The following is a 19,146-nucleotide window of genomic DNA, read 5'->3' as shown; positions in this document are numbered from 1 at the left end:
GATTGTTGAAAACTTATTAATTTAGTTTGGCTTTTAATGTGTGAGATATTTTTTAACCATCATTTGAAAATCATGTTTGAAGAGCCAGGCTATTACAAGCCTCATAAATCTCATTGTGTTATAGAAGGGGCCTATGCGCTGCTTGACGATTACAGGCATGGTTTATACAAGCTGAAATTCTGACCTGTTCTTTCCCCCACTTCCTTTTCACAGCTTGGAAATGATTTACCATGTTTGCAGCCTTCAGTGCCACAGAAAACATTTGATGAGATTCGATTTTTAGAGGAGAAAACCCAGTTTTTTCAATCTAATGTCACCACACTAAGTCAAGAAAACCATCTGTGGAGATTTTTGGTAAGTCATTCTCTAGTTATTTTTTTTTTCCTGACTTTTCTACATCAAGGGGGTCAAACTTATTTGCCCGCCCCTGGATCAGATCATGGGCCTCCTCACGGGACACATCTGGGCCCACATCCAATGGCGGAGTGAACAGCAGCAATGTTACATCTCCCGAGTACCTAGACTGCTGTATCGGGTCAGGAAGCCACGGAGTCAGTGCTGGCAACGTTCACCCCACTACCTAATTCCAACAAATAGAGTCCTACTGGGGACTCGTTTCAGCAGTGGCGGGGCAAGTGGCAGTAGTATTAACCCCTGTGGCTTTGGGACCACTGTCAGCTTAGGGTGGTGCAGGAGTTAATGCCACTACCACTCACCCAGCACCATGTTCCAGGCCCTTCCAGGAGCCCCAAGGTGGGTATAATGGGATTGGATTGGATTTAGACATATGTATTCAGCATTTAGCTCTCTTCCAACTATAACATATGCCAGTAAAAGAACCTTTCAGCAGAGGTTGTGTTCAGAGTATAGTATATATCAGAAAAACAAACATGCACGCACAACTATTTCTAAAGACTTCCATAACAGAAGACATGCTGTGATTTAGGTTTTGTGGTGTTAGCAGGTCTGGTAGGGCTGAAGGTGTTTGGAACTCATCCACAACCACTTAAGTTATAAAGTTTTCATGCTGCTTTAGAAAACAGCTGAATGTATAATGAAACAAATTGCTCCAGAACCAGAATTTGCTCATTCCTTTTTAAAGCAACAATTCAGATCTGCAGATGCAGCGCTGAAATTTATTGCATATATGTAACAGCTTTTTAAATCAACCGTTACCTTTCGTAGCACAAGGGGTTATTCATGCTTGTACTGTAAAATACAAATTTTTGGCTTGGTGTTTAAGAGGAGAAATTAAGACGTGAAGTCATACTCCAGCCCCAAACCAAATTGGACTAGATGGCTTAAATTCGGCACGGTCAATTTTCAGCGGTGAATGCAGCTGTGCCTGGGGAATCCGACTTACTGTGCACAGTGGTGGGCTTTAAAACCTTGCTAATTGCCTGAGATTACAATGGCCCACAGTCCCTGGACATGTGAGTGTGGATCCCTATACCAGCACAGACCAAACTGAAGGCTGGAGGCTTTAATGTAGAGTACCTCACCACCTTTTGTGTTTAAGACACTGGCGATATGCATGTAGAGAGGAAATGCAATTTTCTTCTGAAGATGTGAAGGTAACCTGATGTTTCATCCCCTTTAATTTACAGGTGGTGAAGGGCCAATGCTATTGGTATTATTTAGTGTTAAATTGCAATTATGCCTCCATTCCCCTGCCCACTTGTCTAAAATGTGCACCCTGCCTTAACAGCAACAACTATAACGTTAGTGTCTTCTGTTATTTGTCTGATGCATATAATTTATTTGGCAATAAGATGCCTTTTTATGAATGAATATGAATATATGTGGGATGTTAAAATATACATGTATTTAACAACAATTTTACCAAGTTGTTGTATTTTTAGGAATGTGAGGTGTGTGGATACGTTTTATACAACTTTTCCACTACTTTTAGAAACATAAATTGATCAGTTAAATTCAGTGGTGACATATTGTTACAAAAGGCATAGGCAAGTTTGGATCTATTTTGTGTGTGTGAGAAGGGGAGTATTTATTTTTATGTTGATACTGCCTCAATGCGGTATGTTGATAGTGTGTTTGTAATGAATTATTTATGGAGATGTTTTAAGATACATGCTCACGTGATGAATCCCCTGATGAGGTTGGTCTTTATTGTAGATACATGTACTGTAAACACTTGAACAATGGTGATGTATATTCCTATTTAAATGTAGGAGGCTTATTCCATGACACAATATCGTTCCGTGAGTTTTTAGTTTCTGTTGTTGCAAATAGGAGTTGAAGAGGCATGCAGCACCTTACAAGCTGGTTCCATATTCACCACAGTTCTTCATCTAACAAAGACCATGTATTTCAGCAAGTTCAAGATGTAGTAGATGAAGCCTGTTGTGTAGTTTGTGTTCAAAGTCATCTGAAAGCCTGTTAAGCAAGTTCCAGTTCCCTAATTTGGATCTGCACCTCAACCTAATGCCTCAATCTAATGTCATTTTATAGGGAGAAAGTAATTTCAAGTGAACAAAGACGGCATTACTCTGCGGTGCTAAATCAATTGCGTGTTTTTAATTTCATTTCTGAACTAAATTTGAAAGCTGGATGTGTTTGCTTGATCTCATAAAATCCTAATGTTGGCATCCATCACTCTGAGTTCTCCTTGCCAATAATATAGATGATTTCATTATTCCCGTGTTAGGTCTGTGTTTTGGGTATATTGAAAAAATTGATAGCTTGGCAAATGTGTTGACTTGGGTGGTGCTAGTCTGCGTAATTTTACAGTGGTGCAGAAATTATGACTGGCTTCTCTGTGTCTGGGGAAGAAGGCTGTGTGTGTAATTAGTTGCTTACATGTTGTATTTAGTCCTCTTTCAAGAGTTTTGCCTTCTTTGTTCATAGTTGAGTTAGTCAAATGGAGATCTTAACAAGGACAGGATAAGCTTGTATTTAAATAATGAAGGCATCTTAGAATGGTATATCTGAACAAGAAGAAAATGTTTTATATATAGTTCATCACAGAAAGTGCAGACTTCTGACAGAGCTATGGCAGAACTCTTGAGCACTGCTGGTTATTTGAAGGAAAAAAAAAGTCCAGCAAAATTTTTTTGAAATGATTCAGTTATTATCCCTCATATCCCGCTTTCTACCTATATTTTCTTGCTATTTGAATAATAATGATAGTATCTTCAATTCTTGTCCATTTGGGAAACGTCTGCAAAATTTGATAAAGGTTCAACCAGTAATATCGCATAAAGATTGTTTGAATTCAGTAGCAAATGAAATGGTATCCTTCTGGTAATTTTTTTTTTGCAAATGATTCTACGAAATTCTCACTTAAATGCTATAGGGTTTTTTATAAGAAAGAGTATAGTTATTTTCTATTGAGTTTTATAGGGAGTTTCTATAAGGGCATTCACACCTGTTAGAAACTTTTGTATCCGCTCTCCCCATCCACCAGGTGAACTGCATTTCACTAATGTGTGGCTGAAGTGATTCTTGTGTTTAAACAACACCGGATCCTGCAACAAGATCTGTGTGCATAAACCCATAGATCTGCACAGATCTGAAGCTATTTTAAGAAATAGAGCACTGTGCAGTGTTCAGTGTTGTTCCTGTGTAGATCTGCCTGCAGGATCTGTCCAAACTTTAACCTGCAAATGAAACATAAGATGTCACGATTCACTATAATTAGTGTCATGAGTAGCATGTACATTGGTAAGCTTCTCAATAAATGGATTTTGGCTTCCTGAGTTTTAAACTTAGCACTTACTGAGCTTTTTATCTTCAAAGCACCTTGCAATCCTAAAGTAACTTAAAGGAAAGGACTAAAAATAAACCACTGTGTAGATAAAAATAAGGTGTTTTTTTAAAGCTTGGTGTTCTCACTCCCCTTGCAGTGTACATCACTGAACAGCTAGTGAACGCTGATGCTTTGCTTAAAAGTCTGATTTTTAAGCCTGAGGTTCTAATTTTGGTGGCAAACATATCCACTTGAAAGAGTTGAGTGTTCTTACATCAGAAGTCATTTATATTTAATATGACAGGGAAAAAAGTTTAGAAATGTGGGGTTTTGAACTGCTATTAATGCCTGCCTTATGTTTCTGCCTATGAAAAGAACGAGACAGCTGTGATGCGAACTGAATATAAAGATTTGAAGGAGAGTGTTTCAGGTGAAAGGTAAAGTCTCTTTTTCCACTTTGTGACCCTGTGACTTCTCTAAAAAGACAGCATTTGAGAAAACAGACTATAGCTAACATGGCTATAGAGAGGAGGCAAAAGCCCTCCCCCCACCCCCCCCAACTCATCCCAGACACCACACCCAATGCACCCTGGTACTTACTGCAGGGGCAACGAAGGGTGGCAGCTGGGGAGAGATGCTGGGGCAGGCTTGGCATTTCTGGAGATGCCTGAGCCTGTGAATTGACGGGCACAGGGGGCATGGCCTGGGAGAAGCACAGGCTCTTCAAGAGGCATCTGGGGATGCAACTGAGCCCATGCTGGGAGAAGAAAAGGGGAACACCAGCGGGGATGTGAGCTACAGAGCCGGGGAGCACAAGCCCCAGGCTCTGGGAAAAGAAGCTAAGCATCTGCCGAGGATGCCGGCAGGCAAGCCAGGGAGCACAAGCCCTGGCAACAGATGGAGGCCAGAGAGTCCCACCGGGGAAGAGCAGTGCCCTGGGATGCTATGGAGAAGCAGCAAGGCTCTGGCCAGTGACTCAGGTGCCACAGTGAGGGACAGACCTGAGGGACCACAGGCACCCCTGAGCAGTGCCACAGCAAGGGAGGCATAGAGGATCCTGGACCCCCATGCAAGGGGAACGAACAACACTGGCTGGTGGGACCAAGACAACCCAGCCACAGGTCAGCTGTGCCCAGAGGGGAAGGAGCCCAGGTCCAAGGGAGGTTGACACAAGAGGGACAACTGAGGCTCGGCACAGGGCGGCTTCCCATCCCCAACACCTGCTAGGCTAGGAGGTATGGCTGAGTTCCCTCACAAGACCAAAGGCCCTAGGAGACGGAATCCCAGGAGTCCGTCAGCGGACGTTGACCCTTTTCAGTTAGTTTTTTCTAAGCTGCAGTTAACCTTGGACAGGGTAGATTTAGTTGCCCAAGAACTGGTCTGAAGATGAGGGATGGCTGTGGGAGGACTGACAGCCAGGAAGGCCTGACCTTTCGAGGTGGGTGGTGTGGATGAGGTGAGATCATCGAGGAGGAAGACCTGCAGTGAGTAGAATCTACCCAAGACGTGGATGTGGTGAGGGTTGGGTAAAGGGGAGATTGGAGCCCTATGAAGAAACCCATGGTTGAGATCCCCTTGGGCCACCTACAGGGAATTGCCTCCCAAGGAAAGATCAAAGAAACATCAAAGACATGGCAGGCGAGTAGAAGCAGCACCTGAAGCATCTCGGTGGTACTGAGCCCGGATCTTACCCTGACATTGCTGGGGAGCAAGGCACTGACCAAGAAGGGGCCAAAGCCCTATAACACCTACCAGCAACAACAGCCAAATGCTGACAGCCCTGCAATTAGTGGCAAAACTTGCATTAATGGACATCAAACCAGGGATTGTACCCAGCACACGCAATCTTAATGAAGAAACATGAGCGCCCACTATAGAAGGAGGAGTGACTGGATGGGACAGGAGCCCACCACCACTGTTAGGTCTTGTCAGAGTTTTGGCCAGGAAGCCAAGTGATGAGCATCCAGAGAAAGAGACTGACTCTTACCACTACAGATGGTAGGGCCAGGTCAGCATTTAGACAGATTGATGTAGAGTGCAGAAATGATAAACAGCTGTTGTTTGGGCAGTAGCAGCCCTATGGATAAATAGTGGACTTTAGTTTGCAGCATTGTCAGTCCAGCCTCTTTCACTGCATTCACTTATATCATGTTGAAATACAGATCGATTGAGAGAGCTGAACACCTCAGTGCTAAGGTTATGATTCCCTAACAGAATGTTAAATCATTTTTCTACCATACGGGTGATATCCACTCCTTTGGGAACTTCATTTTCACACCCATTCACTTTCTTAATGAACTACAAAATCTGTACCTAGAGTGATAGATGTAATCATTTGTACTGAAGGTCAAAAGAAATGAACACAGTTCTTGTTTCTAGGGTCTTTTGTTTAAAGAAAGCTTTTACGGCAAGCAAAAAACCCACCGTGTCCTGCTAAACAACTATTTTCATAGGCAAACATTCCCGTCATCTTTTGTCATTAGCTTGCTGTGTACATAAATATAACTGGGGTTTGCACCAGTTACCTGTTAGTTACTAAGCAACAGTAGCATTTGCCACAGGCGGCAGCTACAGTAAATGACTTGCAACTCCCCAATTGTAAATTAAAGTGCTCTGAGTTTGGAACTAAAGCTGATAAAAGGATATAAATGCAAGTATGATACCATTTTCACCTCTAGCAACAACATGTCAGAAGAGTTTCTCTTAACAACATCAGGCTATATTTATTTATCTGATGATCATGATGGAAAAAAATATAATGGCTTCAGTCTTTCAGTACACCATACTCGTTAAAACACCTACTGGTCTCTCTTTTAAGCCTTCCTCCCTCTAAATGAGAAATCGTAATGCGTAATGTGCACCCCAAACTCTTTCTGTTTGCAGGTATTGTTCATGTTCAGCATGTCTGGAAAAAAACCCATCACCTGAAAGGAAACTTTTATTTTATTTAAAATAGATATAAATCATCTAAGTTTCATTTGCCATTCACAGACTCAGATTACTTGTGAGTCTGCCAACTGTGACCCAAATGATAATACAGTAGCCCTAAGAAAGCAGGCATCAGTTGTGACACAGTTCATTTTATAGGAGGAAAATAATAATAAAAGGAAACCAATTAAAAATGACTTTTCCTCCCCGCACAGTTGTATTTCTTTGGAGAAGGAAAAAAATGTCTGTGGGTTAGGGTAGCAGCTGGCTTTTGACATGCAATTCGAGTATAATGTAATGGCTGGCCAAATATGCATTCACTTTTCTGGCATTTTTTTAGATCTCTGTGCATAGTGTTTTGAGACCTAGGGCTGATTGCACATAGGCTGGTTTTGTTTGCTTATTTCTCCTGGCCATGCTGTCATCTTTTTCTCATTGCTGTAAATGAGATCACTTGCTTAACATTTCCTTTCTGATATGATTGTGCTGGGAATAATGGTTCTTTTGCAAACTTGGAATTCTGACTTGAGTTTATTAAGATAGGTTTCCCATCGGTGATGAGCAATTCCTTCAAAAATGGAGTAGTGTTTATGAATTTTAAATTTTTTTTCCACACTTGCATTTGGAAGGAGGTTGTTAAATTCTTGAATATATCAGAGATAAGGCAATAATGGTTATTTAAAACCTCAAGTCATTCAGAAATGCCCAGTATAAAGAAATGTAGACTGACTTGTTGCATTAATTTTATTGAAAGCAAGCTTACGTTTTTCCACTTTCTGTAAAATGTAGTTATTTCCCCACTGAGTTTTAAAAACACCCTTGAAACATAAATTCTCTCTTTTTCTTTATTGTCATGGAATGTTTCTGTAGCTTCTATTTCTGATATATTTCCTGGGTTAGGATATTCCTGATTCACAAGCAAAGGTTGCCAAAAAAAAGAAAAAGAAGTGCAGTAACATATGATATTGCATCTCATGGGGCAGAAAAAATCCATATTAATACAGCCCGGTGTTAAAAACTGAGCTGCCTGTGGCCCATGGCCTATCAGCAGCGATTGACTCCAGGATCTTTCTCACTGTGGAATCTGTTGGCCAAAGTCTGTTCGCCTGACTCATGTAATGTTTTTGGGATGACTCACTTGAATGAGGCAAGCAAGATTAGGCCCTTTCTGTACTATTTAATTTAGGAGACTTCATGGATAATGAAATTATTCATTAGAAGATGCCAGAAACATCACTATATTTGATGACCCGTAGTTGAGGGCAATGTCCTGTAGCCGACGGGGGCTGTGACTCACTTCAGATGCCCACCAATTATCCACTGCCCAAAATATCTCCTTTTCTGTTCCATGGTTTTACAGCCTACTTAAGCTCAAATAGACTATGCAGCCACACTGTTGAAGTACAAAGACAGAGGCAGGATGATCTTGTGGATCAGAGGTTAGGAGGTGTGGGTCCTGCTCTTGGTTCTGCCAGAGACTCCCAGAGTAAGTCCTAAGCAGGTCACTCAATGTTCAGGTCCTTGTCTGTAAGATGATGGGTGGAGCACTGCCTTTCTCCAGCCCTCTAGCTTGTGCTTTAGATTGTAAGCTTTTTTGCAGCAGGGTCTGTCTCTTACAATGATTATGCCTGGCACGTAGCACAATGAAGCAGTGAGTTTGGTGGGGCACGTAGGAGCTACTGAGCTACTCTTTGTGTGTCAATGCATGCAGTATGCTATTCTGCATAAACACTCTGTCAAGCAGTAATTTCATTATAGTTACATAAGAAAATCTAGCTGAATTATTAATGGGAAACCACCCTTTCTGACAACCATAATATTAACTGGCATCCCAAGAGTATTATGTGGCTATAGTGGTTCTGTACAGTAAACAGTTTCCATCAACATTTCAATTCCACTCTCCGTTGGCAAAACTCCAGTTAACTTCAATGATGTATGTACAGATCAAAGATCTAATGAAATTCTGCAAAGCATAAGCCTATCTTTTCCTTGTAAGCAAACCAGCAAATCCCAAAGTTTGCATATATTTGACCTGTTTATTTAAGATGATCCTGTGCCTCTCTGAAATACTATCCAGTTGCAGCTCTGTGCTGTATGTTGACTCTAGTTGTCCCAGTAACATTTGTTCTTTTCAGTGGATGTATGAAACTGAACCAAATAGAAAATAAACCTGTAGGCAATAGGATCTGCAAATGCTGCTTTCTTTGCCAGGTTTTCAGAGTTATAAGATACATGTGCATGCTGCATCTGGTGGGGAAAGGAGGATGACGTGTTAAATAGGAGAACTGTGTGATAAATGAATGTATTTCTCCTCTTTGACTACCCAGTCTGGCTTGTGCCTACTAGTCCAACTTCATTTCTAACCTTCCAAATTCCTGTACAGAGTCAGTTACTAAGGCATGGTCAGGGATGGCCAATTTACGGCACATGTACCACAAGTGGCACAAGCACCTTCTGTGTGTGGCATCCAGCAGATAAGGAGAGGACAGGGAGCAGAAAGGAGAACAGCAGATTGGATGGAGCAAGGGGATCAGAGTGGCATTCTGGGTGCAATTAGAAGTGATAATTTTTGCAGATCTGGCCCCTGGAAGAACTCTACAGCCATGAACTCTCACAAGTGCACAGCTGCAGATTGCTTTAAAGGGACCCAATCCTGTGCAATCAGAACCCTCATTACATGAGGGTTCAAATGGAGGTGCTGCAAAGTGAAGTGCCTTCATTAACTTGTGTCTGTGTGCTGGGAGCAGGGCTGGACTGATACAGTGCAGCCCTGCTCTCAGTGCTGTTTTCAGAATGGGAGTAGCAGAGAAGGGAGTGGAGGGAGCTCATTCTGGGGGGTTGCCCAGCCTGCACTGGAGGGTGGGATGGATGGATGGATTGGAGTCCCCACAAGGTGGAAGGGGGCTCCAATCCACCCATCCCCCAACTCCAGCCCCTGCCTTCTCCCTCTCCCATCCTAAGACAGCACTCGGGGCCAGGAGAGGAGGGCCAGAGCTAGGAGAAGAGGCTGCAGAGATGCAGTATCTCTCCCTGGTTTGGCTCCAAATTGCAGCTTGGTCCCCCGCCCTCCCAACCCAACAGCTAATGTCTGATGGGTCGGGAGGTTGAGTCTAACTCATGGCACTTTCTATGAAGTACCATCAGTTAGATTGGGGAGCTGCACCCTGTATGTGCTGTCTGGGAGGGTGCAGAGCACTCATGCCAGAACAGGTGGTGTCTCAGTAAAATCATCAGAAAACATTTTTCTCCTCTCACAGATGCACCAAATTACCCTTACGCTGATGATATTCACCTGGATTTGCACCAACAACACCTTATATATATGTAACAACTGTAAAGTATGAGACCTTGTGGCTTTGCTGGTCAAGATCCAAACCATCAGAAAAGGGAGGCTGCTAGCTTTCCTCTATGCCATGCCCACTCCAAACCTTCACACGTCCAAGGAGAGGGGACTTCAATATTTGCTGTTTGTGGGAAGTAATTTTTGTTCCTTTTGGATAGATTTTTTGGCTGCCTTTGAACTCTATGCAGTTGCTCACTGTTATGAAATCATGAAAAGAAAGAAATATTTTTAATATACTTCTTACTGCAGCAGGTATATAAAGAATACGCAGTGGGCATAATGGGGAAACCCACCCCCCTACAGATGTTGATATCTGTTATTGGCATCAGTTTATTCGCAAGTAACCTCTTCAGTGGTTGCAGTGTAACATCCCCAAGTAATAAAACATTATACGTAACATCATCCTACATCAATAAATACTGATATAGGCTGTAATGACCCTACAAGAAACAAATTATAGAACAATAGATAGGGTTGTTGAAACATCCCATTTTTCAGTTGCTTATAACTTTTTCAGCTTTCCCTGTTGGGGTTTAAATTTTCTATGCAAGGTTTGTCTGCTTCAGATGTTTTTGTTGTTGAAAAGTTTGATTTAAAAATGCAGCTGTTTACAGGAAAAACCACAGAAGTGTCCTTGTTTTGCCCAGATTAAACATTTATTGTGATCTTTTCCATGGGTAGCTCTACATTTGGTAGAGAGTGGCCTCCATGCCAGAAACATGCCTTCAGGCATCCCTTCCCCCCCCCCAAAATAGGCCCAAATATGGCCAAATAATAAGTCTTAGAGAAATTTGGCACATGTTGGATAGATGCTCGCAGCTAAATGATAGTCCTGTCTACACTATACATACTCTAGCTGTGCCTGAACAAGTTTTTCCATGAGATTGCAGCTCCTTGCAAGTGATGACCCTTCCACCTCTCAGTACTGCCCAGGGGTCCATGGGGGAAGAAACTGAGAACAGAAGGGTAATGCCCCAGATCGGTGGAGGAAGATAGTGAGGAGCACTGAGATCCAGGTGAAAAGTCCTGGCCTCTCCCTGCAGTCCTTTGACTTATTTAGTACAACTTCTATCTTCTTGTAGCAGGGATACTATGGACAACCATCATTTTTACACAATCGTAACTCATGCCCAGACCAGGTTTCTCCTGCACATGAATGACTTTGAGTCCTAGGGAGAAACTGGTATTTGATCATTTACCAAAGATCATATGACAACGCAGGGGTCTGAACTAAGGTTGTATGGGGAACCTTAACTCAGGCTTTTCCTGCCTTGAGTTTCTTCTTTTAATCATGTTTGTGTGCATAGTATCTATACATGTATGGTGGGGTTGTATGAATCTCTCATTGGCATGGGCTTTTTAAGGTCCTGCGTTTGAACAATGCAGCATTTCCAAGCTCATACCAAAAAGATCTTCATGTAACATCACCATCTGTGTATTTAATAATATTATTTATGATGAGAAAAATGTTCATTGACTTGAATGATATAGGAGGGATTTGACTGTGACAATCCCAACATGTGGCATGTCAGGAGGCATGCTTGTTGGGATCACAGATCAGATCCCATTGCACCTTTAATTTAAATATCTGTCAGCAGCCTTAGACGTTTGTAGATTCTGACTTTTATTGCAGGTGGTGCAATAAAAGATATCATCCCCCCCCCCAAAATCTTGCTGCTTGCGTATGTCCTGGACCATTGCTTCAGCACTGCCAAGAGAAGGTATCATCATTCCAGTTGTTGTAAGCATAATAAAAAGTTCACATATATAAGTAAAAGGAAATTAAAATACAGTCTCAATAAAAAGGGCAATCTAATCAGAAGACAGTTTTGCAACTTAATTTCCTTTTTCAGCATTAGAGGTAAGGTAGCAAAATCTTTATCTTTTGTATTTTTATATGTTTTTGTTGGCAAGCTGTGCTTTCTCCAAACTTTCCTAAATTCAGTCAACTCACTGGCCAATCTAGAAACGTCGTCTCTTTTTTCCTCCAGACGTAGATTTTTGTGTGGTTTTTGCTCAAGTTGATGTCAAAACAGAACATTTTGACCAGTATAGAAAAGTAATTGTCTACTCTAGCAAGAACAACAAACAAAAAGAGACCTCCAAGGATTCAATTATTGTTAGACTATGTTTTCTGGCAAAGCTTGAAAACCTTACTCCCTTCTAAATCCTTCATTAAAGTTTTCTTCCTTTCTTTTTCTTTTTTAATAGTGCCTACCAACCTCTTACCTGGCAGTTGTGAGGGTGGAGATCATGCTGGCTAATATTATACAAAGGGACCTGTGTTGGCTGATACCATTTCCTTCCACTCCTCTGCCTATCTAATTGCACACTTGGAGCGCCGGTGCCCAATCTTCTCACTCTTTGGGCTGGCTGAGTGGCACAGAGCCAGTCCGCAGGCTGGATCCTGGGCATGGGGTTGGCATGCCAGCTTGAGCCTGTGTACCAGATCTGGCTGTGAAGTGGCCCCATGTACTAGCCCCCTCTATAAACTGGCATGATCTAGCACACAGGATCATGGCATCTGGCTTGAGGGGCTGCCCATAGGTTCAGAAATTTGGCAGCAGGGGACAGAAAATGCCAGTGTTTTAAAAAGGTAGAGTTTTGTGTTTTCATTCAGAAATCAGGTGACTTGTATGTGGAATGACAGGGAGTATACATGTCCAAACCACTAGTGCGGCTAGGGCTTTCCAGCAAAACTTTCTACAACTGCCCTATCTTTTTGGAGCTCTTCAGCTTCAGTCTTGCTGCCAGTTATTTCCTCTGACTGCTTTAGATTGGGGGTTTCAAGAAAAGCCCTCAAAACCGGTCACCATGGTGTGCTAATAACATACTTGAAGTGTGCAGTATTTAAGCATGAACCTTCCAGATATGCCCCAAGTGTAACTGATGCAGCTGATGTGTAACTTAGTTTCAGTAGACAAGGCAAAGAATGGAGAAAAGAAGTTTTATGGAAAACAGATTAACATGGAGATTTAAGTGAATCTTAAAATCACATAGGGGGGTCTGTGGAAAGGCAGGTGAACCTCAGTCTCCAGGGTCCGAAGCCAGTGCCTAAACTGCATGACCACTTTCTCCTCTTCCTCACAGCTCACTTTTTACCTTCCATTTAAGGCCACCCACTCAGCAAAAAACAAAAAAACCTCTCAAGCCTAAAAAAGTTGATCAAAAAGCCTACCAAAACATCCTCCTCAAGTGATGATATCACTTTTCTTTAAGAGACACAATCTATATATTTTTGTAAACTGAGCCTAAGCTCATGAACATATTTCCATACAAACATCCCTTGTCTTGCATCCCATTCATCATTCATGCTGAAGAGATGCATTGTGAATGAGGCTAGTACATTTTACCTCTGTCTGTGGTACACTGTCCAGTGCCTTAAAATTGCCCCCATCCCAATTTGAACCTAAGTTGTCATCATGGATCTAATAGCTTTTAGATCAGAGATGTATTGTTTCAAGAAAGGGGGGGACCCCAAACAAAGCTGTAGTTAGTTAGTGACAGCTAGAGATAATGCTGACAATTCTCAGTCCAAACTTAGTTTGTCTTCAGAGTGAAGAGATGACACCAAATTGTATTTTATTAAGTTCTTTCATAATACATGGAGACTGATTTTTTTTCCTAAAGAATCATTGACTGTGCTTCTGTAATCAGCATTCATTCCCAGACGTAATTACATTTACTTCTTGTATAACCAAGTTAAAATACATCCAGTACCTTCCAAAGACAGAATCAGGTTAAACTGCTATATAATTTAATTAACTTCTTTTCCAAAAAAGGTAAAAAGGCTGCAAGTGTTTTGAAGTAGCTGTAGTGGCAAGGCTACCTCTCCAGTGAATTGCAAAAAGGTGATTAGTTCAGAAGTGGAAGCAGGAGTTAAAAGCATTAACAAATGTGTCTTGTGAAACTCTTGAGGCTTGGTTTTGCTACCACTGAAGTCAAAGGTAGATGAGAAAGTCCTGTGTTAAGTGGCTTCTAAGGCTTTGACTTGAGTTGGTTTCAATTCTGAATGCGTTTACTACCTCCATGGTTGGTCTCGAGGGTATAGTATTCTTGGTCTTGCTGCTGAAGCTACCCAAGGGCTGTCATTTAGTTCCAGTTTCGTTGCTGGGTTTTGCAGTATGAACATGAGTAATGCATGCAAGATAAGGCCTTATCTGTACAAATAATTGGATTGTTCTCTAAAAGGAAATAAATGTAGACCAGATCATAGTTGAGCAGATTTTCTAGTCTGTCTCCTGGAGACATGAAGTCTTAATTGAATTGAGCTGCAGCAAGGAAGCTCCTCAGAGCAAACAGACTTGCCTTCTATCAATTAAAAGTCATAAGAAGTATTGACCAAAAAGTCCAGATGGGGAGTTTAAACGCAGCACAAGAGCCAGTGGGGCCAGAGGAAATAAATTAACAATAACATCACTTCCTGAATATGGATGTCAGTGCCTATGATGTGAACCCAAACTGAGTGGCATGAATCGGCAAGTAAAGGGGTGAGGGTAAGGAATTTATTAAGCTGCAAAAGAGTACAAAAGACTATTTCTAACTTGTCGTCTTCCGTCAAAAATCTCCAGAGAGACTGAGACGGTGAAAGGGAAGAACGTATTAATTCATTTTCAGAATTTTAAGTTGGTGGGCAAACCTGTGTTGGCTGCAGGTTATATGTGTGCAGCACTGCATTTACATCGCTTCATACCCACCTTAGCAGTATTGTTGATACAGAGCCCAAATATGCAACGTGCTACTCAGACGCACAGAAAGCATAGTCTTTACCCTGAAAGCTTTGCAATCTATGACACCAGTCCTGAAGTGAAGTGTGTGAGGGTGGAAGTTCAGCCTCCTCATGTTGATTTTTTGCTGTTGTGTACAGTAGTGACTGCCTTCGCTAGTTCATTCACTGCTTTCATTGTTGTCATTGTCAAACAACACTTGCATAGCAGTAACTGTTTGCAGGATAGGGTTTTTAGATCATGTTTATGGGCATAGTTACTTATGGAGAGATTCAAAACAATTATTTTGCAAAGAGTCTGGTATATGCATATGTATGATTTGTTTGAACAAATCTTGTTTATAACAAGGCTCTTCCAACAGGTATCTTGCTGCACTAGCCACATTTTACATTTGAGTGCTTTTTAAATTGATAGCTTAAGAAATGTTCAAGCCATCCAGCATATCTTTACCTAACAAGCAGTGGGTGGACAAGGGAAGTGAGTCGTGCTCAGCTCAGCAAGAATATAATAAGGTATAATAATAATTAGCGATACACTCCAAAAACTGTCATCTTCAAGAGTTTGCAAAACCTTCTTAAGTTTTGGGATCCCCAAAACTTAACTGGGAATACTGATTTTGGTAAGGTACACAGGATTTGACAAGGTGTTTGTGCCTGAGAGAGACAGAGTTTATTTCTAGAAGCACAATATAAAAGGGAATGCACTCATAAAAAGAAAATTATATCCTTAGAAGTAAGGCATACCCCGTTCAAAGGGCAAAAAAACCTCTTGAAGCTTCATTGTTCCTAGCTCTAGTACTAAATTTAACCATGGACCGTTACAACCGTGTTACGTGGTCAGACCTGCAGTTGACATTATGTCTGCCGTTTATTCCTACAAATGAAGTTACAGGTAGCCCAAATAACAGCATCATCTTCAAGCAGAGAAAGACTAGGAGTAAATACTACATTTCTGGCCCTTCATAGTCTATCTTGGTTTTCGAGCACTTTATATTTAACCTATGAAAAAGAATGGTTGGTTTGTTTTTTAAATAAAATAGCCAGACCAGTTTTTGTAGATTTAGGGGTTACAAATGGTTCTGTCAAGACTCTTAGCTTCATAGGGCTTCCCCAAATATACCCAGCTTCCTGAGTCTTGATGTTGGCCCATTACTATGGTAAATTTAAAAATGACTAGAATCAAAAAACAGCGATTTCCAGTGTTTTCATGCTAGATTCAGTGTAAGTTCTGTATCGGGCTTCGTATATAATAGAAATGAAAAATCACTGTTTATGTTTATTGCCACTCCTCTGCTGCCAAATTCAGGACCTGTGAGGAGCCCTTCCAGCCGGAAGATATAGTCAAGAATGCTAGATCGCGCCAGTCTGCAGCAGCGCTGGTGCACACGGTCACTTCACAGCCAGTTTTGGTGCGCAGCGTCAGGTCAGCACGCCAGCACCACTCCTGGGATCCAGCCCATGAATCAGCCCCATGCCATTCATCTGGCTCACAGGGTTGAAAGACTGAACACCACTGACTTGAGCCACTAACTGCACCAACCATAACTGAGAACATATGAGCTGGCCCTATGCCAGAGCAGCAGCAAGTCCAAGTTGCAGCTGCAGTTACCAAGGCCATGGAGATGTCACGATGCTCCTTTGGTCGCATTTTAGCCTAGAGCATGGGGAAGCAGGGAATTTGACACGCATGATATGGAGGTACAGTGGTTGTAAAACCCCATTTCCATGATCCTAATGGCTAACTTACATTTATGAATACCTTTCAATCCAGAGGGTCCTTTAGCACTTTGCTAACTCATATGTATACTGGTAATTGCACTAGTGAAATACAGCCCCTAGGGAGGCAGTAGCCATCCAGTACAGAACATGCTAAGGAGGAAAGTTTTGGCTAAAGGTACCAACCAAAACTCTTATGAAAGGTCCCTGTGATAACTTAATACCTTTTGAATACAGACAGGGAACTCTGTGCTGAAGGTGTCGTTTGAAAGACGATTACTAGCCTACTAGTTACTGGTGGATGGGGAGCTGAGGTTGAGCTTGCCTAAATTTCAGTCAACAGTGCCACGGTACTGGAACCGGAGGGTTAGACCACAGCATCATCCTGTTCATACTGAACCTTTAAGAGTTTCAGCAAGTCATGAGAAAATTTAACATGGAAAGAAAATGCAGCCTGGAACTGTTGCTGGTTGGTTACATAGTCTTTCACCGCTCCGGCATGTCTTCAAACTCAGCTTCAGTCTGTAGTAACCTGCTTGTCTCACTTCTCTTTTCTCTGCCCAGATCCCAGAAATGCCCTGTTGACTTCGGCATTTGTCAGGATGTTTTCTTAGCAGTCCCTAGAGCGAGGCCAAGGATTTGAATGTGTGGAGACTGAACTAGCCTTCATTCTGAAAGTGGTTTTCCCTCCAGATTAGGATGGTGAAGCCACTGCCCCAGCAGTTCTTTTGTTTGTGGATTAACGGGAGACAGCAGTGTCCAAGACTGTCAATCTGTCTCTTTTCATCAGTACAGAAATCACTTACAAAAACAAACAAAAAATACTAAGCATGTGATTATCAAAAGTATTTCCTTTTATAACCCACTGGAGAGTTCATCTCATGTCACTAGAGACCCAGAACATTATATATTGCAGATGCAGAATGTGAATGTGAAAGAGACATATGGCTGTTTTATGAGCTGTGAAAACCTATCGACTCTTTAAACGACAAAGTTCCCATCACTTGGCTTTTATATGTTAACTGAAGGGGAGGAGGAGCAAACATGCCTTTGGACGGGGGGCACAAACAGCCGGTGGTGGTGGTGGATTGTGCCTCCACCATCGGCACCACAGTAGCCGGCATTGCCTCTGGCCTACTAGGCCTCTGCTTGGCTTGACAGGTTTCTATCAGTGAGGACATTTAGGGACTACAGAGTCCAAAGAAGTGGTGATTAACATATTTTAAAGTTTTCTGTGCTAACTGCTTAAATAAATTTGCATTAATGAAAAGATCAAACTCCTCACATTTCTCTCTTGGTTAAAAAAAAAAAAAAAAAAAAAAAAAAAGAGGCTGAAAATAGATTTGTTAGAACTTTGGTTGCAATTTTATGAAATTTTGACAGGCTTTGGAAGGGGAAGCAGTGTTGAAAGCTTATAATTTAAGCTTTTTAAAAAGTATTTAAAAACAACACAGTCAAATTGGGGCAAGCTTCGATTTTCTGCACTTGACATCCTGACAGTTTGCAACCGGATAACTTCCCGTTTTGGGGGGGTGAGTGTTTTACTGCTTGCCAAGGCAGATTGCTTTTTAGTGACTAGTCCTTTGCTTCTACTTTTTAAAAGTCCACTAAAAAGTAAAGATCTGACTGTGGAGCAAAAAATATATCTTCCTGAATTTATAACGCAAAGTACTGTGTCGTGCTTCACACTTCTTTGTGTTGACAGGCAGTCCAGCAGGAGGTGACTGTACGTAACAGAACATAAATAGCTGAGCTCAATTCATTAAGGATTTGGGAAGTTATTTAAATAAGTTAAGAACCAATTTGATTCTTTAACACTATATCAAATATTTTTTTTCTATGGTGGCTTGGAAAATATCTAAGCTTCCTTTTGAGTTTTTTTTAAATACATGTATCAGCTTTTTATCTTTTCAACTTCTGGTCAGGGAGCGCTGAGACATGATGTGAAAGCCTGGTTTTGTGGCATTTTACCTTAATCAGGAGTAGGAAATACTAGAATTCTTGCAAAAGCCCAGGAATGCTGTGTGCACGCCTGTGTGAGATTTCTGGCCCCATTTTGTGGACAGATAAGCATGCAGAGTGTCAAACCTTTTGAGGAGTAGGTAGGTGAGTAGAAGAGACTTAAGGGTGTTCAGTGCCTTAAGAATTGCAGCTGCTGTCAGCATTGCTGTCTGTTCAAGAACACGTCCACAGGCTTTGCTGATGCGTAGTTCCTGAATGAAAGTAGCTGCATCTTAGGATACGCACTCTAATATTGAGGGTGGGTATAACAAATAGTTTTTTGGATCTCAATAGTTTAAGAAGCATTTCATTTTATCTGTGTACAAGATGGATGCTCAGGGCATTTGCCCATACTTGCTGGACCCAATCTATGATCACCAGGGATTCTGGTTGTCTCCTATATAAATAAAAAAAAAAAAAAAACCCCTCTCCAATTTTGGTTTAAAAAAAAAAGCAACCCCAAATCCACATTTTTTCATAATTTAAATAAAACACCGCATATATGAATAGAGCGGTGTTTTATTTTAATCATGGAAAAATGTGGATTTGGGGTTGCTTTTTTTTAAACTAAAATTGGAGAGGGTTTTTTTTGTTTTTAAATCAGAGAAAACCAGGATCCCTGGTGATCACATGGCTTACTTTGAGCTGTGTGAACATAGATCAGGACCTGCTTGTACAGATGATCACCAGTGCCAGGAATGTAATGTAAGTAAGTTGAGGTGA

General features: G+C 41.5%; 1 protein-coding gene across 1 annotated transcript in view; it reads left to right on the top strand.

The window, feature by feature from the left end:
- The first annotated feature begins 213 nt into the window (after positions 1 to 213).
- Positions 214 to 19,146, top strand: part of RIMBP2 (RIMS binding protein 2) — a 212,782-nt gene continuing 193,849 nt past the window's right edge. Inside the window, exon 1 of the mRNA XM_019538956.1 lies at positions 214 to 354. The gene's annotated coding sequence lies outside the window, so the exon portion shown is untranslated. The remainder of the gene's footprint in view (positions 355 to 19,146) is intronic.

This window comes from Crocodylus porosus, unplaced genomic scaffold, assembly GCF_001723895.1.
Source record: "Crocodylus porosus isolate Cpor-Errol unplaced genomic scaffold, CroPor_comp1, whole genome shotgun sequence".
Taxonomy (NCBI): domain Eukaryota; kingdom Metazoa; phylum Chordata; order Crocodylia; family Crocodylidae; genus Crocodylus; species Crocodylus porosus.
The sequence above is the reverse complement of the archived record's forward strand: the minus strand, read 5'-3'. Positions and strand labels throughout refer to the sequence as shown.